This window comes from Abramis brama, assembly GCF_963993115.1.
Source record: "Abramis brama genome assembly, chromosome: 1".
NCBI lineage: Eukaryota > Metazoa > Chordata > Actinopteri > Cypriniformes > Leuciscidae > Abramis > Abramis brama.
Window position 1 is genome coordinate 67,188,664 of NC_139963.1, and position 20,916 is coordinate 67,209,579.

Genomic DNA, 20,916 nt, shown 5'->3' on the forward strand with positions numbered 1-20,916 from the left:
TTCGATTTGATTATATTCATTGATTATTTTGGATATCAGGTACAATACATGGCAAAATTTCTCAAGGAAAACAAATCAACTAATGCTGTAAACTATGGGAGTCAGTTCTGATCTACTATATTGAAAGTAAAAATGAACTGATTTGTATATGAACACTGAAATTACACATTTATTTTTACAATAATAAAGTTAAATGAAATATAAACATTTAAATGGTGGCTGTTATAAAAACTTGCCAGATTTATTCAAACATACATTAAATATTGAAGAACATTAAAAAATTATAATATGTAATATGGTGCATATATTTAGCAAAATGCTCCTCTCTAAAGTAAATTTTTCTAGACTAACAAGTTTATGGTCATTGGGTATGGTTTTTCTGAGGTAAATGTGACGTTACATAACATTGTTTACATGTGTTATGTTAGTTGTACTCTATCTTTAACACACTTTCGATGCTCATTCATGTTTATTTCGCGCTGTACCTAGTATTATTAATGCGGAAGAGAAGATCATGTGCTTCTCTTGAGCTGCGCCAGAGCGATCTCACGCCACAGCGCCAAAATGCTATTTATGTTTTTGAATTTCGTAAGAAAATGGACGTAATTTGAAATCTGAGACTTTGTTTCATATCAATAGTAACAAAGCACAAAGATTGTTGCGATTTATTGGATGGGATTTGCGCTACAATGTTCCATTCATTCATCAGCTGAAAACAGCATAGCCTATCGGTTCCAAGGACCGAGGGCTAGGTAGTTCAGGAAGAGGAACAGTTCATCTATTGCCTGTAAGGACTGATAGATCACAACACAATTATATGTATATATAATTGCAAATACTGGTAGTAGGTGTACTGTACAGTTACAACAGCAGACATCTGATGGTGTGGAATTTTTTTCCAATCTTTGCATGTACTCTGCATTCAATTTTAAAAGTGCTAGTGTTGGTCATAAGGTGACCATCCTTGCATCAGAAAGTAAAAGTCCAACCATGTATTGATCAAATATATTGTAATAACTAGCAGTTATTCAGTAAATTGTGGGGACTAACCGGAGCTAAGCTATGCTAATGTACTTTTAATAGGCTAATTGCTATAACGACATGCAAGCACACATGTCCCATATACCGCATGACCAGGACACTCTGCGAGTTGCATAGAACAAACCAGCAGGGGGCAGTACTGTGTTCTTTCTCCTTTTTATTCCAAACACAGAAAAAGAACAACACAGGCAAGGCCCCATCCCCAAGTGCCTCCCTCACACATCTCTCTCCATGACGGTGAGAGACACATTTTTATATAAGGCAGTAAATGAACCAAGAACACCCGAACTAACTTGAACATAAACACACATAACTTTACTAACACAAAAACCCAACCATCTTGCTTAAATAATGCATAAATCAACTCACGACACACAATTTCCCATAATGCACCCAGCTGCTAGCGCTGACTGCTGGGTCATTACAATGCCCAAGAGGGTTAGTGTCCCCACAACCCTAATCTCCTACAACAAAATTCAACAAATGTCCCGGTTGGCGTCAAACACGCTTCGACCTCCATTTGAGTCCATTATTGTCCGTCTCGGTGCTGGGAGTGGATTTTGGGGAGCCTCTCTGGCTTCCTTCAGTCTTTTGCTCTGGAACCAGTGGGTGGTACGGTGCCAACCGATCCTTATGAAGCACCACCCGTCAACCCCGTTGTTACGTCCCTGTATTGTGTGTGTGTGTTTTTTTTTCTCTCTCCCCACTTCATATACTGCAACACGTAGGGTTTTGAGTTGTCTAGTACTCTAGGTTAGGGGCGAGTGCCACTCCATGTACTTTCGGTTTTGGGTAGTTAGTGAAGATTATGTAGGACGCTGAAGATTTTTGTTTTCTTTACAGGCCGTGCAGAATTATTAGGCACGTTGATTTTCTGATCATATTTTATTCCCAGGAACATTTTGCCAATTCCAAACCATATTAATCTTAATAACTACTATTCATTTTGTATTTAATCATTTATAAGTGATATATAATTGTTCATGAAGGCTGGAAATGAAAAATTCCTTATTTTCAGGTGTGCAGAATTATTAGGCAAGTTTTCTTTTTCAGATAAAATAAGCCAAAAAAGAGATTTAACTAAGACTGAAAAGTCAAAAATTATTAAATCCCCATGAGAAGAATGCAATACTAATGCAATACTAGAGATTGCAGTTAAGGCATGACCATTGGACAGTGAAATGCTCATTGGGTCAGCAGGGTCAGACAAAAACAGGTGGAGAAGAAAAGACACATGTTAACTGCAAAAGAATGAAGAATTAAGGTGAAAAATTAAGTGTGAAACCATCAGGAACCCTTTAGTCTTCAGCGCCGCATTTTCCAGAACTGCAACCTACCTGGAGTCTCCAGAAGAGCAAGGTGTCAGGATCTCAGAGACTTAGGTTAGGCAAAGAATCCTAAAAAAATTACCCCCACTTAATAAGAATCACAAGCTGAAGTGTTGTGAAATACATGAAGACTGTTTTTTTATAGGCTTTATAGACAGACAGATTGAGAGTGACTCTTGAAGACCACAGCACCACATCCTCTTCTACCACTGTTTGAAGAATTCATCTTCCAGAATACGTTTTAATAAGTTTTGTGAGTTTATTTTTAGTCCATCTCCTACCCTGAAGTCCGTTTTGCAGAGATGGACTAAAAATTAACTCACAAAACTTATTAAAATGTATTCTGGAAGATGAATTCTTCAAACAGTGGTAGAAGAGGATGTGGTGCTGGTCCTTCAAGAGTCACTCTCAATCTGTCTGTCTATAAAGCCTATAAAAAAACAGTCTTCATGTATTTCACAACACTTCAGCTTGTGATTCTTATTAAGTGGGGGTCATTTTTTAGGATTCTTTGCCTAACCCAAGTCTCTGAGATCCTGACACCTTGCTCTTCTGGAGACTCCAGGTAGGTTGCAGTTCTGGAAAATGCGGCGCTGAAGACTAAAGGGTTCCTGATGGTTTCACACTTAATTTTTCACCTTAATTCTTCATTCTTTTGCAGTTAACATGTGTCTTTTCTTCTCCACCTGTTTTTGTCTGACCCTGCTGACCCAATGAGCATTTCACTGTCCAATGGTCATGCCTTAACTGCAATCTCTAGTATTGCATTAGTATTGCATTCTTCTCATGGGGATTTAATAATTTTTGACTTTTCAGTCTTAGTTAAATCTCTTTTTTGGCTTATTTTATCTGAAAAAGAAAACTTGCCTAATAATTCTGCACACCTGAAAATAAGGAATTTTTCATTTCCAGCCTTCATGAACAATTATATATCACTTATAAATGATTAAATGAATAGTAGTTATTAAGATTAATATGGTTTGGAATTGGCAAAATGTTCCTGGGAATAAAATATGATCAGAAAATCAACGTGCCTAATAATTCTGCACGGCCTGTATTTTCTTAGTTAGGATTAGAGGTTATTTACAAGCTAGACTTTGTTTGGTTTTGTTCTTTTCTTTTCTTTGGCGCCGTCCACGTCCCTTCTTCCTCTTTGCGGAATTGACCATCTTACAGAAATTCTGTATCATCTGTATATATTTATTGACCATCTTACAGAAACTCTGTATCCACTGTATATATTTATTTATATTCTTTGTGTTTGTCTTAGGCTACTTCGCCTATAACCTTGTTGTACAGAATAAAGGTGTTGGCTTTTTTGCACAGTTACCTGAATTGGTGGATTTTATGTGTACAACCTGAGCATCATATATGTTTCTCTTTAATGTCAATTTAATGTTGGACCCCCGAACTCCTAGACTATATCGGGGGTCGTAACACCCGTCCAGGCATTCAGACCTGGAAGACCACCTGAAATTTTGTCCAGAATCTCCCCGGGTCCCTGCCAATGATGAGTCAGTTTGGGTGACAACCCCCGCTTCCTCTGGGGGCAGAACACCCACACTCTGTTCTATATGCCCACAGGACCAGGGGCAGATGCTGGTCCCAGTCTTTCTGGTGCTGACTGGTCAAGATGGCAAGTTGGGTGGCCAGGGTGCGGTTGAACTGCTCAATTAGTCCATTGCTTTGCAGTTGGAGGAGAGTGCTTCTTGTCTTCTCCACCCCCAATTGCGGGCACACTTCACTGAACAATCGGCTCTCAAAGCCTACCCCTGGTCACTATGAAGTTCGTACGGCACCCCGAATCGGATGAACATCTCATCCACTAGTTGCTGCGCCGTCATGGAAGCACTCTGATCCGGCACTGCATATGCCTCTGGCCACTTCGTAAAATCGTCCATCGTGACCAGGACAAAACGGTTGCCAGCCTCTGTGATGGGAAACAGACCCAAGATGTCCACCCCGATCCTCTCCATAGACGCTCCGACTAGGTACTGCTGCAACGGTGCATGACAGCGTTGGCTGGGTCCTTTCTGTGGCGTGCAAATATCGCAGCAATGGACGTACAGCTCTTTATCCTGCCGACATCCCGGCCAGTAGAACCGCTGCCGCAGCCACCATACCATCTTGGAGTTCCCAAAATGGCCTGCTCTAGCTGCCCCATGAACCCAACGGAGGACCTCCGGCTGTAGCAGTCCTTTTCGTAGCAAGGGCCATAACCTCCACCACCTTAGTTTACTTGGGGAAGGTTATCGGAAGTGGACGAGTTCGTCCAGTTGCTGTAAAGTTTAGGGCCATTTGTGATTTCCCACCACCAGCTGACCGGAAACAATTACGATGCTTTTTAGGAATGGTGGGTTACAATCGCATGTTCTGTAAAAATGTTGCGACTGTAGTGTTTCCTCTTACCGACTTGTTAAGCCTGAGAACACCATTTCAATGGTTGAGTGTCTGCCAGTGTGCTTTTGAGAACATCAAATCGTTGTTGATTTCGGCACCAGTGTTGGCCGCCCCATACCATTTAAGACCATTCAGCCTTGCAGTAGATGCTAGTGATGTCCGAGTAGGCGCTGTCTTTTAGCAAAGGGGTGCTGATGATGTAGAGCACTTCGCTCCATGATGGCGTCTTCTAAACAGCATAAATCCCACTTCTGACACCAATGTAATAACTAGCAGTTATTCAGTAAAACGTGTGGACTAACCGGAGCTAAGCTATGCTAATGCACTTTTAATAGGCTAATTGCTATCGCGAGATACGAGCATAGAACAAACCAGCAGGAGGCAGTACTGTGTTCTTTCTCTTTTTATTCCACAGAATAAGAACACAGACAAGGCCCCATCGCCAAGTCCCTCCCTTACACATCCAAGAACACCCTAACTAACTTGAACATAAACACATAACTTTACTAACACAAATACCCAACTATCTTGATTTAATAACGCATAAATCAACTCCCAACGCACAATTTCCCATAATGCACCTAGTTACTAGCGCTGACTGCAGGGTCATTACAATATGATTGGATGCATACCTTCTGTAGCCAGAGAGTTTGGTCATAATAGCACCCATGGAAGTACTTTGCTTTTCAGATTCAACATTTGCAATTCCTCGGGGGCCTCGGGGAAGACCTAGGACACGCTGGAGGGACTAACGCCTCGGTGTCCCCCCGGAAGAGCTGGAGGAAGTGTTCAGGGAGAGGGAGGACTGGGCATCCCTGCTTAGACTGCTGCCCCCGCGACCCTGCCCCGGATAAGTGGTAGAATATGGGGTGGATGGATGGGTTTATTTGTGCACAGCGGAAATATTCTACTATTGAGAAGGAGGCTTTAGCTTTAGTCCTCGCTATTCAACATTTTGAGGTGTACTTGGCATGCTCTCACCCTCTTGTGGTGTGCTGTGACCATAATCCTCTTTCCTTTTTGAATTAAATGCGCAACTTTAACCCCCTGGGGTCGGCAATCACGCCGCCGTGATCTGCTCGCTTTTTTTCTTATCTTTGCAAAAGAGACTCAAAATACTCTGTTGTATTTGATTTTACATACAAGTGTCATACATCATTCGATCCTGTTAAGTGTGTATTTTTTTTGTGTATACTCACAATAAAAACAAAGTGTTGTGCTTTTTGCCAAATAAAGAAAAATAAGCATGATGCAAGTTCTGCCTTCTCTCTGTCAGTTAAGTCCATTCTGAAACGCTTCCGAAAATGAACTAACTCAGCGAATACTCAGTCAAACAGGCATACAGACACACAGGCATGAAGCTTTAATTCTTTTAAATGAAATAATTTATATAAAAAACAAATATTCTCAGTTTATGTAATATAAAAAAAAGAGAGAGATCGTTCTCATCTCAGCTCATTATGTTTTAATGTGACCCCGCCCACGGAGAGGGCGCGCTATTCAAACGCAAATGATCCGAGTCAATCCATGCAAACCTGTGAACGCCCACATCAGCTGGATAACACACACCGCGAGTAATCAGACTCATGTACTTTACGACGCTGTGAGGAATAATACTATCTTAATAATAATCCTGGAAAATTTAACTCAGAAGTGCTGGAAGTTTCATTTCGAGGAGCAACGGATCCAGCTGAGGAATAGGTCAGTTCTATATTTGCTTTGTTCTAATCACAATAGTGTCTGTACACACAAAAAGACTGTTTAAATATGAATCGTGTTTCTGTGTGTAAATGAATGAACAGCTTTTACCAAACTATTGCTATACTGAGATGAGTAAAAATCGACTATAAAAATGGATAGATTATAACGTTTTTACTGTAAAATACTAGCCTGGCTAACGCCAGACCTTGTCTCATTGAGACGTGGTCTGGGAACCACATGTTCATTTTCTCGTATTTGAGGCATGGTTTACGAATGCCCAGAGCCATTTATTGGGCGCTATGGATGTCTATCAAATGCGCCTGTACGTAGCTCATAGCCAATAGTTTCAATTATACCAGATGACGTATGTAGAGCGACAGAAATTCGACGAGGCAGAAGACAAATTGCCAAACTACCAGAAATAAACTGGTAGTTTGACTGGTTACTGTTTCCTTTCCCATTCCTGAGTGTTGCTATTAATTCTTCATCAGAAAGAGGGTGGAGAGCCATGAAATCATAACATTTCTCCAGAAAGATCAAAGGATCATCACAGTCTTCTAGTCGGCCAAAGCATGGGAACTGGATTTTCACAGGCTGTTTTCCCAAAAAACGTCCTTTACCTTCAACAGTGGTAACCACTTCACTTGTGGAATTAAGATCAGAGTCACCCAGAACATTGAAATGTTGAATGGAGTCACTGTAATCTGGTGCTCACCACCGGCATTTCCGCAGCAGTAGAAGCAAATGGGGATGCAACTGTTGGTACAGAATCATTGGCTTTCACTGAACTCTGCTGTGATGACTTGAGAGCTTCAATGTCTTTAGCTAATTGATGAAAATGTTGTGTGCACTGGTGGAGTTCATTCTGTAAATTACTATTTGAACCTGTCTGAGCAAGAAAGGTATTCATTTGTTGAGAATATTGATCAGTGGTCTTTTGTATGAGATCCAGAGTATTAGCCAATGGTTCCATGACTGTATTGAAATCCTTCAATACCTCTGCATGATGATTCTTTAGTTGCCAATGCAGCATGTTATTAAACTCTTTCCTGAAATACTCAGACTGATTACTAATGAGCTGTTTTATTTCTGTTGTTTGTTTCACAGATGCAGTATCCACATACAAGGTGAAAGTATCCATAGTGTTTTTCAGCTCTCCAACTTCAGAAAACAAGGTGTCTTTTAGACTCTGGTATTGTGTTCTGGTCATTTCACTCAATTGCTGAAGAGTCAGAGTGTCCATAAATCCAGTTAATCCTAAGGAGGGATGAGATGAAGGTGATATTGGGGGTCTGAGATCAAAACTTCCTGTTAAGTCCATATCTAGCAGAGTGTGTTGAGATGAAATGGCCTGAAAACCTTCCAAGGTGCTGCTAGGGAGGAAAGGATTGAGTTCCATCTTGATCTAAAGCCATAACATCCATAAGATCCTCTTTAAAAGTCTTGGTTGGAGTTTGGTTTCGATCTCCCTCCATTTCATGGCAAGACCTGCTTGGAGATGCAGCCATTTTGATTGAAGAATTGGGTGTTGTTTTTAGTCGTTTGAAATAAAGAAGGTCTGATTTGAGTGCATTTTCCTTCTCAAAAGTGTTTAATATTTGTGTCCCATCTGGAGTACCATTTTTATGTAACGTTTTCACACACGTTTTCACTCTTTGGTTTTTTTTTTTTCTTTAATGCTGGGGTGCCAGACAGGATTTCTGTCATTAATTTAGTTCTGTTTACGAAAACGTACAAAAGGTCTTGTGCAGTCTGGTTTCTCTTTCACAAAACCCCTCACTTATTTGAGAAAAGAATTAGCATCAGTAATCCATGCAATAATACCCAAAATAAACACTCTTAAATAGACCACTACTACATTCAATGTGACAAACAACTAGAATTCATTCAAATATGTATATTATCAAATATCAACACAGTTTTAAGTGTCTCAAAAATGACTTTTTGGGTTGAATAGGAAGAAGAAAAACAAAAATTAGTTCACAAATTGTCCCACCACAAAGGCTACAAAAAATAAACAAAATTAGCTCAAGTCACAAGATCAGCAGTAATTCCAACACTTTAGTTCATATAGTTCAATAGTTCACATAGTAAGGGAAAAAATATATAAATAAATTTCTCCGATCAAAAAACAGTCAAAAGTCAAGTCACGTCAAAACAGTATCGTATCCAGAACTGGTCTAGTGTACTCACGACTCCTTTTTCCTTTAAAGTAACAACATGTAACTTTTCAACCTTCATAATATATTTCCAAGACCCTTGTGATAGTACATCGACTTACAATAGGTTGAATGAGATGTCTGCCAGAGCCTGACGGGGTCTGTATCGCTTTTACTGGCACTATGTAACTTCGAGGTGCGGGTAGTAACCAGCGCTCAAAAAGAACTACAAAATTCGACTGCTTTACGGCCAGGCCCGGCGTCAAGGGGGGGCTTGGGGGGGCTTAGCCCCCCCTAAGATGATCTCAAGCCCCCCTTGCGGTGATCTGAATGATGATTATGTGACTGAGCGTTCGTGCAGGGTTCGCCTAAACACTTTATGAATAAGATAACAATAAACGAGAACTGCCTGAGCTGTTCTTTACTTTAGGCTATTAAACGTCTCACACACATGTGAGAGGAAAACCCGAAGACCGTGACACCCCAAGTACGCAATGCATGACCTTAATTGCCTATCTACACAAGCCCCGAGGGGAAAATGCATTGCACACACACATAGAACAAGCGCCAGCACATCCAGAATTAATGCATCATATACACAATCAAACATAAGGTCTGTTACAATTATTATTATGAGGCTACTTTTATTATCAAATCAATATTACAATTAATTAGCCCCGCAATAATCTCATAGCGCATCACTGCATAACCGACGCGATGTTATATTAGTCCTCATTTAAAAAACAACGTGTTTAACACTAAATAATTCTCATTTTTTTTCACCATGGGCCACAAGAGAAATATTAAGAAAATAAATTAAGGTTAGGCCTATATACGTTATCAGCACATGTTGAGTAGATTCAGCTCTCATCGGTCAGTTTTTAGTTTCACTTTCTATAGTGAATAATTGAATGGGATTTGATAGTACTTCTTCACCGACATAGCCTAACTCTCGCTCAAAGTGCTCGCCTTCATAGTTTAAAACGCAAATATTTCAAATGTTGCGACGTGACGTTTTTCTTTTTCAACAATTGCACAGAATGATGGACAACAATCACATTTCGCGCACGTCTTATCCCCGCGAAATGTTTCCAATCACAGTTTCCCCCACCTCCCCCCCCCCCCGTCACGTCACGCCACGTCACGTCACGTCACGCAAGCCCACCTAAGAATTGTAAAAGCCCCCCCAAGTAGTTTGTCCTGGAGCCGGGACTGTTTACGGCATACGTCACTTCGCCCACCACTTCCTCAAATGTGGCCAACCAGCGCGTTTGTTTTCGTGCGTCTGTTTTCGTCATGGCTGAAGCAGCAGCGAAACGTAAGAAGTCCAAGGTTTTGTCGGAGTAGAGTCGGAAGAGGAAAAGGGAGAGTGATAAACTGAAAGGCAGGACGAGGATCAATATTGATCGAGCATTTGCTCGCTGGCGTGAGCTAAAGGAGGAGGAGTGTTACCAGACCGATGCTGACTTGGCCGTCATGCTGTTGAACTAGTAAGTAACTGTAAATTGCTTGCATACTATCTTTAGTTTTTCTAATCTGTTGTCTGCCTGGCTACGTTACGGAAACTATCTGGTCCTCCATTTATTTATCTTCATGAATCAGCTAGTAGATGAGCGAATTATCAATCTGGTAGCTAGTAAACACTAACATGCGTTAGTTTTAGATGGTTAGGATGCTATCGCTATCATTCTCGTTCAGATTTGAGCATTGCAATCGACATGCAAATCGCAAATGTTTGAGTTAAAATGTTTAGTCTACTAAACATGTATAAATTATGAAAGGAGGAAGATTAATAATATTATCATTGCCCATATGAAAAAAACCTACATGCTCCATATACAGTAACCGTAAATCATTTTACGACAGCGGTAATGGACAATTCCGCTTCCAACCTGTAGGGCGACCGCAGAGGAAAAGTTCCATGTTGTTGCTTTAATAGTCTGGTCCACGTTTTTCTGGAACTTCCCAGACGTGAGTATACAGGCTGGAGGCTCCCAATCCGTCAATTCCGCTCAGGTTTTTAGAACTGCTCACTCGTTCTGTTAGCCCTGCAGCGTTTCAACGACCATCCGCTAGTCACACAATGACGAGGATACAATGCTTCGCTTTTTATGATCCAGAGCGCGATTGATTAGAACGCAGACGATACACACTTTTACCACGGATAAAACATTAAATCACGGGAGTCTTCGAGCGGAGCTCCGCGAAGTACACTCACTGGCTTGGCTTCCGGCAGCCCCCTCAACTTCCTTGAGCGGCGCACATCATCCAAATAAAGGGAACTGGGCTGGACCCACGACGTCACCATCTTCGTCGCTATCTTATGACAGCCGCAGATTCACATACTATATACATTGTTTTGATATTTATGGATAATGAACTCGGATTATTATTTTATGACGACATCGTCACAATGTGAATGAGCGGGGGCCACAATATTTAATTATACATTTTAATTGTATTAACTGCCCTAATAATGTTAGAAAATCATGAAAATGAAAAAAATGACATGACAACTTATCATTATAAAATCATTATTTATTTTCGTCAAGAATTCCGTAGCCTTTCGCAAAAGTTACATTTTTTGAACGCATCCGGATGACCAACTGACACGATTTCTTTTGCACCACACTTGTTCGGACCCATTCGCATGCGGTCTGCGAATCTCCATAGGAAATGAATGACTTCCGGTCGTTTCAATGCCGTATCGGAGCTTATTTCAACTGCCAGTGTGAAGGCGGCGTAAGAGGAGCATGGATATAAGGAGCCCTGTTACATCTGGGAGGCTGGATTGGTGCGGCGGTCGAGTGGCGCTTGGTTTCCCCATTTCTTTTCTCCTCGAAGTTTATGTTATGATTATTGTTTATTAAAAAAAAAACATTGAACCAAGCCTTCCGTGTTGACCCTCTTTGTGTTAGGGTAAGGGCCGTAACAGTCATAAGATGAAAACCTGTAAATAATGAAAATGGCAAAGCATTGACATTTTTTGCATTTAGCACCATACATGTTATTACATTGACAGGTTCTTATTTTGAGTCAAAGTTCAGAGGTCAACCTGAAGTAGGAAGTAACTTGCACCGGTCTATTTACATGCTGATTATATTTAATATTCAATGTTTGTGGTTTGGACACCCTAGTGGAAAAAAAACCGACACCCTGAAATACTCCCTGAAATCATCACCGTTGTTCAGACGCAGCTCACCCACCAGACGGTGAAACTCCCTGTATTGATTCCTCTCCGTCAGGTAGTATTTCAGCCATACGGATCTCTTCTTTTTCTGCTTGCGTCTCCAGTATAGGAGAGCAACAGCAAGAGCATTGACCAGCCGACGATTTGCCATCATGGAATTTTCTGGCTGTATGTGAATGAGCGGGGGCCACAATATTTAATTATACATTTTAATTGTATTAACTGCCCTAATAACGTTAGAAATGAAAAAAAATGACATGACACTATCCCCTGTTAGGGCGGTGCTGTTGGCTGTCAATCATCATTTCCACTGAATGGGCGTACACCCTGTTATAAAAGTGACGCAGATCGGAAGCGGGGGAGAGAGAAGGAGGGAGTTGATTCATTTTGTTTGGCCACGCTGGGTTGTTGGTATGTGTTGTTTTTGTTTTCTGATTCTTTGTTTAATCTTTTCAATTGTTTTAATTAAGAGTTTGTTTTCTCTCAGAGGTTTGTTGTTTTCGAAGCATGTAAAAACTAGGGCTGCACAATATATCGAAAAATGATCGCTATCGCAATAATGGTATATGAGATATCCGTATCACAGAGAGGTGCGATAAATTGCATTTATTTTATGTGCCAAGCATGTGTATGAAGCATGCATGCATAGGTTGTTTATCCAAATACGACCAATCAAATAGGGCCTTACTATCTTTATACCCGCCTCCACAGTAGGTGCTATTATGCTATTGGCTAGATCGGGCCCAGAGAGGAACCTGGTGACTCAGAGCAGAGAGTGGAAAATAAAACTAATGGTGGGAGTAGAGACAAGCGACTGTTATAAAAACTTTAGATGCCCAACAGATATGAAGAGACAGTGCCAACTCCTGCGAAGATTTCAGATGACACACACACTGAATCAACATGCACCAATGCTACATTTTTCTAAATTCTGTCATAATCATGTGTTAACAAAAAAGTATTCATTACTTCAATGAGCTCATTGTTTCTGCCTTTAATTATCACATTGTTTAAATTCATATTCTTTTGCTAACTGTGATTTTGTACATTTCTGAAAAAAATAACTTAGACATTTTCCTCTGATAACAGATCACTCTAATTGTAATGTGGACACAAAAGTAAAGTCTGTAAAGCTGCTTTGAAATGATGTGTAATGTGAAAATTACTATACAGATAAATGTGAATTGAATTTAATTGAAATTGACAACTGGGTATCGGTATCTGGAACTCGAAGAACATAACAGAACTTTTTTTTTAAGTTGAAGTATTCATAGGTAAGGTAAGGTAAGGTAATTTATTTATAAAGCACAATTAAAAACAACTGGTAGTTGACCAATGTGCTGTACAATTTGTAGAAACATGCAAAGAGCGAATGTACAAAACATTTATACAGTGTAATACATAAATCTAACTACTCTCACAAAGCAAACAAGCTACCAACATATCAGCAATTAGAGTTAGACAAAAACGCCAGAGAAAAAATATGAGTTTTTAAACTAGATTTAAAAGATACCACTGAGGAGGCAGTTCTAATATGCAAAGGGAAACTATTCTTTTTCAGTGATGGCTCCGAAACTCTGGAATAATCACCCCAAAATTTGCGTCTAGACCTTGGGACAATTAAGAGTTTCTGGTCAGAAGACCTAAGTGATCTTGATGGTGAGTATATCTGCAACAAATCTGAGAGATAGGGTGGTGCCATACCATTTAGAGATTTAAAAACAAACAACAAGATCTTAAAATCAATCCTGTAACGGATTGACAACCAGTGTAATGAAAACAAAATTGGAGTGATATGGTTCCGCTTTCGAGAACCTGTCAGCTCATTTTGAACAATTTTTTGGTCACACTAAGGCAAGTGTGAGAGTTTCAGAGGATTCCTTCCTATATTACAGGGCACCAACTGTGGAATTTCACCTTGACAGTGCAGAACAATCATGGAAGATTGTTGAAAGAATTAGAATTATATAAATTATAGGAAGTTCATCATCTGATCAATCTGAAGGATTTAGTGAGATTCTGGCGAGCTTGTAGAGCCTCTGATTATCAACACAAGAATGACAGTTGCTATAAGAATGAATTTATTAAAAAAATATATACATGAGAAAAATATCACACTCACTAAATACTACTAAGGAAAGTGAATAAACTACTATGAAAATTAAATCAATCATCAAACAGAAACTACAAACTACTACACAAATGGACGATAACAATGAATTCCAAGTAGATGAGCAACGGACTGGATGAAGCATTGAATGTACTGTCAATACAGATAACATGTCTAATGTATATATCTGTATATGCTGACCCAAGATACAGTCTCTACACAAATACCAATCTAATATAGCAACAACCTAATGCCAAGGCCTTTGGGAAGAGGTTTCTCAGTCTCAGTGCGGCTCTGCAACTGGTAGAAAGCGATCCAGTTTACCCCCACTCCGAGCAGAAAGATACAAGTGGAAGTATAAGTATAATACCAGTGGAAGATGTAGCCCATCGCAGTACTGATCACCCGATCATGTGAAACATAAATATAAGCTAACCTTCCAGTTGGGGAGGCATTACTAATTCCCGCCTTCCTACTTCCTCCCGCCTCACAGTGAGACAAATTGGGTCGTTGCATTCCAAGTGTCCGCCCATCACGTCCCACCTTTCCACCCTGTGGAGCTTGTGGATTTGTCCCAAAATAAAAGTTAAATGAACTTGTGTCTTTAGAACCTTGGAAATGCTTTATCTCCTCTCCAAACCTTTCTCAAAGTACTTGCGGCAGCGTTCTGAACTCGTAGAGTCCAAAGTTGGTGTAAATTGGTTGAGGTATCACCCAGATGTCCATTACTGTGGGTGAGATTACATTGGCTGTTATTCCCAGTGCGGTTTGTGCTGTGTGTGCTCAGTTCCCTGGATGAATAAGGAGATATGTAGGACATGTTCCAAGCCAATGTTTAAAGATGGTCTTTGTTCAGAAGTCAGACACAATTATTTGTTATATTTAACTCACTCTGGGACCTATGAACACCTCCCCTGAACACACTGTAAAAAAAAAAATGTAGCTATAGTAATAACCTCAGGTGGCGAAACGATTTTAAGATAATGTTTCTTTTTCTGTATTCTGTTCTGCAATATATAAAAGCATTATCTAACTTGGCGACATTACACATTGAATGAAGTATCAGTATAGCTTAACTATGTTTGTAGTGACTACTTTGACTTTCCTTTATGCCGGAAGGGAGGGGAGGAGGAAGGAGACGGGATGAGGAGGAGGGAGGGTCTAGCTAGCCTCCGTTTTGTTTGACAACAATTCGAACGTCAACAAGAAGTAACGACTCCCGGGATCGCTTAGAGCACCTTTAAAGTGAGTTTTAAGGTTAAATAATAGTATTTGTATACAGTAGCCTAGTAGGGCGGCCTATTGAATTATTATAGTCTTTTAATCTCGTCTTGTAAATAGATGCTCATTTTGACCATCATTTGTATTATTCCACCCTAATTTAATGTATATTTGATGTCTTTTATGAATATTTTTCCAAATCTGCATTGCTGCACTTTGCATGGCTTTGTGTGCGTGTGACTATGTGTGTGTATCCGCGCGCGATGACGCAGATTCAAATTATCCGCCATTACTTTCCCGTTGCTTAGTCCCGCCCACAACGGTCAGCTGGTCAGATCTGTCGTCAAGTTTGGGTCTGTGTGAAGGGCAAGCGGGAGATTTGAATTCAGAGTCATTTGCGAAGAGCAGCAGAAAGGTTTGCTAAATGGAGCATCAGCCCTGATCTCTCTGAACTGAACTACTGGAAGTGGTTTGTGTGCAGATTCCAGAAAGATCAGGAAAAACACTACAGTAAAACATTTGAGGGGAGTGGTGAGATACCACATGAATGGAGCAAATACTCAAAACAGGAAGCTATTGAGTTTACGATGTGTAATGAAGCAGATAAAGAATGAGACTCTTGTGTCTCCTCTCAGATTCAGATCACAGATAGAAATGAGTTTCTGTGACATTCATCAGTGAGAATCTGAGCTCATCTACACCTCAGAAGATCAGAACTTCATCAAATACAATTCAGTTCCTCATACATGATCTGAACTACAAAACAATATGTTTCTGAACATATGCCTTAATGATAAAGCTCAAAATGCTTGATGAATATTAGAGTTTATTACTAATCAAAACAGCTTTATCTCTATCATGAACTGAAAAAGATCTGTGATAAGGATATTAATGATAGATTGTTGAAATATGATTGAAGTGCCTGTATAAATGTGTTTGCTAAAGCTCAGTGCTGACGATAAGAGGAAAGTGTGAGGAATAAATCTCATACCTGTTGATCTAATTTATATGATTTAATAGCTAAATCTCTGAGGACTCATCATGAATTGACTGACCTGACTGTGTCATTTTACACTTATTTAATATGTACTCGTATTGTAAAATTACATTTTTACTTTAGGAATTGAAATGATAAAACTGTTACGATCTATAGCAGATATTCATTCGATGACAGTTTTTCAGTCTTTACTCAAATTCATTACTTAGACATTAATAAAATTTATTTCATAAAAATCAGAGCCGGACAGTAACGGAGTACATTTACTTGAGTACAGTACTTAAGTACAATTTTGAGGGATCTGTACTTTACTCGAGTATCATTTTTGGGGAGTACTCATGACTTTACTCAAGTACATTTGAGAGGCAAATATTGTACTCTTTACTCCACTACATTTCTCAAAAAAAAAAAAAAAAAGGAAAAAAAAGAAATATCTCGGAAACCCTCAATTTGTTGTTTCCCTCTCAAACGTGATTGTATTGTGCAGGCGCCACTGATTGGGACAGCCTATCAGCATTTACCTTCAGCTTTCCGCCAAAGTCAACTCCATGGTCAGATTTAGATAAGAGACGAAACCATGGACGAAACAATGGATGAAGACGCAGCAGGTCCATCCCGGGAAGCAATCTTTTTTTTTCCAGGATGGTAGGGGAAGACTCGTGAATATTCATTAGGAAGTCATCCCTGATTGGTCTTAATGCAATATTTAGAAAATGTACTCTTGTACTCTTGATACTCAAGTACTTTTAAAACAAGTACTTCAGTACTTTTACTTAACCCTTGTGTGGTGTTCATATTTTTGTTACTCAGCCAGTGTTCGTGGGTCTGGTGGACCCGCTGCATTTTTGGGTTTTCAATTCAACACAATCAAAAATGTTATGTTAAAATACTCAACAGATGTTTACTTCATCCCAATTACAAGAAATATAAACAGCATATATGGTTAATATTTTCTCTTTACCTTTGTTAGATCACATTTAAGAATTGCAACCTCCTGTGGGAATGGCAGGAGTAGAAACACAAAACTCACTCTTGCACTCTTTCACACTTACACACAATCTCTCACACGCACGCACACACACACTCATGCAGACACATACACACACCCACAACACACACACAGACACACAGAAAACACACACCCACACAAACACACACACACATACACATGCACATACACACACACACACACACTTGGATATGTGGTGTACGGTCACTCTCCATAGGCGTAATGGTTTTTCTAATGTACAAACTGTATAATCTATCCCCCTACACTAACCCTACCCCTAAACCTACCAATCACAGAAAACTTTTGGCATTTTTTGAATTTCAAAAAACACCATTTAGTATGTTTTAGTATGAGGACACAGATGTCGTCATAAACCATGTTTACGTTGTAATTCCCATGTCATTATACACATTTGTGTCCTCATAAACCATATAAAAGAACATACACACACTAACAGCAGGCCCTGACAGGAGGAGGACAGAGTAAAGGTACACAGGACCTACAATTTCCACACTTTTATTAGCCCCGGGTCCAGTGGACCCGAACATCCTGTGTGTAATATAAATGTGTAGGGGGGGTGTACAGTGTGTTTTCATTGAAAATGTGTTCTGATATATATTCCTCACAGAAAATGAGCCAAGGCCAATGAGTCTCAGTTTGAAAAAATAATTAATTGTATCATTTTTCTTTTGATAAAAAATGAAAACGGGTCCAACAGACCCGAACACCATACAAGGGTCAAGTAGACATCTGACTGTAGTACTTTTACTTGTACTTGAGTAAAATTTAGCAAGGGGTATCTGTACTTTTACTCAAGTAATGAAGCTGTGTACTCTGTCCGCCTCTGATAAAAATAATGTTTATTACACAATACTGTGATCAAAATCTCTAATGCTCCATGGTCTTGTTGTAACGGTCACCAGCTGGAGTGCCCATGAGAGCCACCAGAGGGCACTCCACACCAGACTATTATCACTCTCATAAACTACATTTCCCAGAACTCACTGCCCGGACTCATCATCACTGATTGCATTCACCTGTATCTCATTACCTTGTTAGTCTCAGCCTATTTATACCTTGAACACTCATTCATTCCCTGTGAAGTCTTGTTTTAGTGTGACACTGCAATTATGAGCATTCTATTGGTTTTCATGTCTCTTGGTTTTGGATTTCTTGCCCTGTTTCCTGGATTACTCTTTTGCCTCTGACCCCTGCCTGTTTTGTTTGTTTGTTTGTACGGACTGCCTGCCTGTGTTTGACCTTGCTTGTTCTTTGGATTACCCCTTAATAAAATCTGCATTTGGATTCTCTACCTTCGTGTCTTGGATCAGTTCGTGACACTTGTACACACACAACAAATGTTCAACGTCTCTTCAGTGGTTCTTTGGGGTTTAAGGCGTTATAAAGCACCGCTGCCACAAAGAACCCGTTAAACCCCTGTATAATTCTTTAAAGGCTCTCTTAGTCTATTTGGGAAATGATTAAAAAATGACATTAAAATACAGTTAAAAAAAAAATGAACAAAGCACATGGTGTTCATCAATTATCATTAATGCAATACCTGTTGAAGATATACAGAAATGGTCAATGACTGGCAGAAGCATCTTCCAAACAAAAACAGACAACAATTTTCACACTTTATGACTTTTGTGAAATACGTTTTTTTTTTTTCCTTTTTTTTTTACTTCTCTCTTCGAGCTGCTTTACACAGAGTGACCAGGTGTTTCTAATTTGATTAATTAGCTGCTGTTAAATGAACTGAGACGCTGTTTGTTATACACACCCTGATGAAGGCATGTAGCCGCAACGCGTAGGTGTACTTCTCACCAATTTTTTAAGTAAGCCATGAATTAAATAACTTTTTTCTTAAACTTTTTTCACTAACATTCGAGTGCCTTGGAATTCTTGTCTTCAGACAACAAACAGCGTTTGAAGCCTTGCTTCGGCCTGACTGGTTCAGAAATCTTGGCACGACATTTTGACAGATACATAAACCCATGGTTTAACCCAGGCACTTTCCAGTTTTAGAATAATAATATTGCCACTTCTGCCTATTATGACCAACAGATTGATTTACACACATTTGATAGCCCCATTTATTTCAAGCCAATTACACAGTTTATGTTATACAACCATTATATACCACCAGAAACTACACATTATACTCATATAAATAGATTAGTCTATGTGGAAATAAATGTTTTCTTCACCGTTATTTCTAAACCTTAACTGGTGCAAAATACAGTGTATCACACAGATCACATCAGGTCATCTATAATATCTGTTGTTTTACACTCTTTGACCACCAGGTGATATTGTGAGCAAATGAAGATCGAGAAATGAACATTGAGATATGTGTAAACACCGTTTTACATTTAACTAAACAGAAAAAAAGCATTAATACAACTTTTTTATAAAAAGGAAACCTACTGCAATAACATAATCCATTTAACAAAGCATAAACACAAACCAAAGACTTTCATTGAATGCAAAATCTCAGTAGTTTATATTTAGTAAAAAAAAAAAAAACATTCACACAAAGCATAGCAAGTCGATTCAGTTCAACCCTACATCCAAATGATTCACCCCAAATCACAACACACAAAAATGTAGATAGAGTTCAAGACAAATCAATGTCCATGGATGATGCATATAAGTATAATAGAGAGAATCTGAATTCCTCATCAAAATCCCATAATGTCCAGTAAATCCTCCAGAAAACGGTCAGTCTTAATCCATATGCTGTATTCAATATCAAAGTTCATGGAAAATAAAGGTGATCGTCAGATGATGCGTTGAAGAGATTTGTGTATAAAGGAATTTATTCATATTTTCCGTCTCACGGATGATCCTCCAGAACACAGACAAGTCCTTTTTTAAGTTGAGCATAAAACAAATGTTTCTCAACAAGCACAAGGCAAGGCAATGCTTCAGCTTTTGCATGATACATTCACTCCTTCTACCATATAACATGATTTATACACAAACATGTTGCCCTCTAGTATGCTTGTGACTGTTATAGTGTGAACCACATGGGGCTTCATCTCGCCACCACTTCTTCTTCCTGAAGAACACACGTTTTCTTTAGACACTCTTTGGAGACTGGAAAGCAGGAACAAACGAACCGCTTTGGCTCTGAAGCGAAGGGTAGATGTGCGTCTGCTTCTGTATTTATACCCAACACCGCGCCAAATCTCTATGGGTTAGTTTATGCTCAAAGGTGATTGGGCTCTCAGGCAGGGGTGGACTTAACCAATAAGCAGGTAAGCAGCCGTTTAAGGCCCCCGGGAATTAGGGGCCCCGACAAATACCAAGAAGCCTATCCACATTATTCCTATATGCCCCATAAATTATGGGTGTAACTTCTGTTAAGCTGTAAACAATCAGTGAAAGACTAGCTCTATGGACGCAATAATATTTTTTTAAACTGTGTACAATTACATTATACTACTCATCCTTCAACCATTGAACATTAAAAGGACATTTAAAAGTGTAAAAGCATCAACATCAGACGGTTTATCACTGTGGTAATCTGTATTATGTAACATAAGTTACCCTACCTTGTCTTACTTCAGCATTTCAAAGTGATTTTGACAGATAGTAAATTGTATTTACCTGTGAAAACAAACCTGGAAAGAGACGTGAGGATTTGTGGAGAAAAAAAGAGAGAATCTTCGTGCATTCCAGTGAATTATTAATGGCGTAAATCGTAAATTAAATGGGCAGAACAGACCACAGAGGAAAAAAGAAAATAATCTTG

General features: G+C 39.4%; 1 protein-coding gene across 3 annotated transcripts in view; it reads right to left on the reverse strand.

Annotated features, from left to right (window-relative positions):
- LOC311078910 (uncharacterized protein) overlaps positions 1-20,916 on the reverse strand; it is a 427,873-nt gene that overhangs the window by 317,275 nt on the left and 89,682 nt on the right. The window lies entirely within an intron of this gene.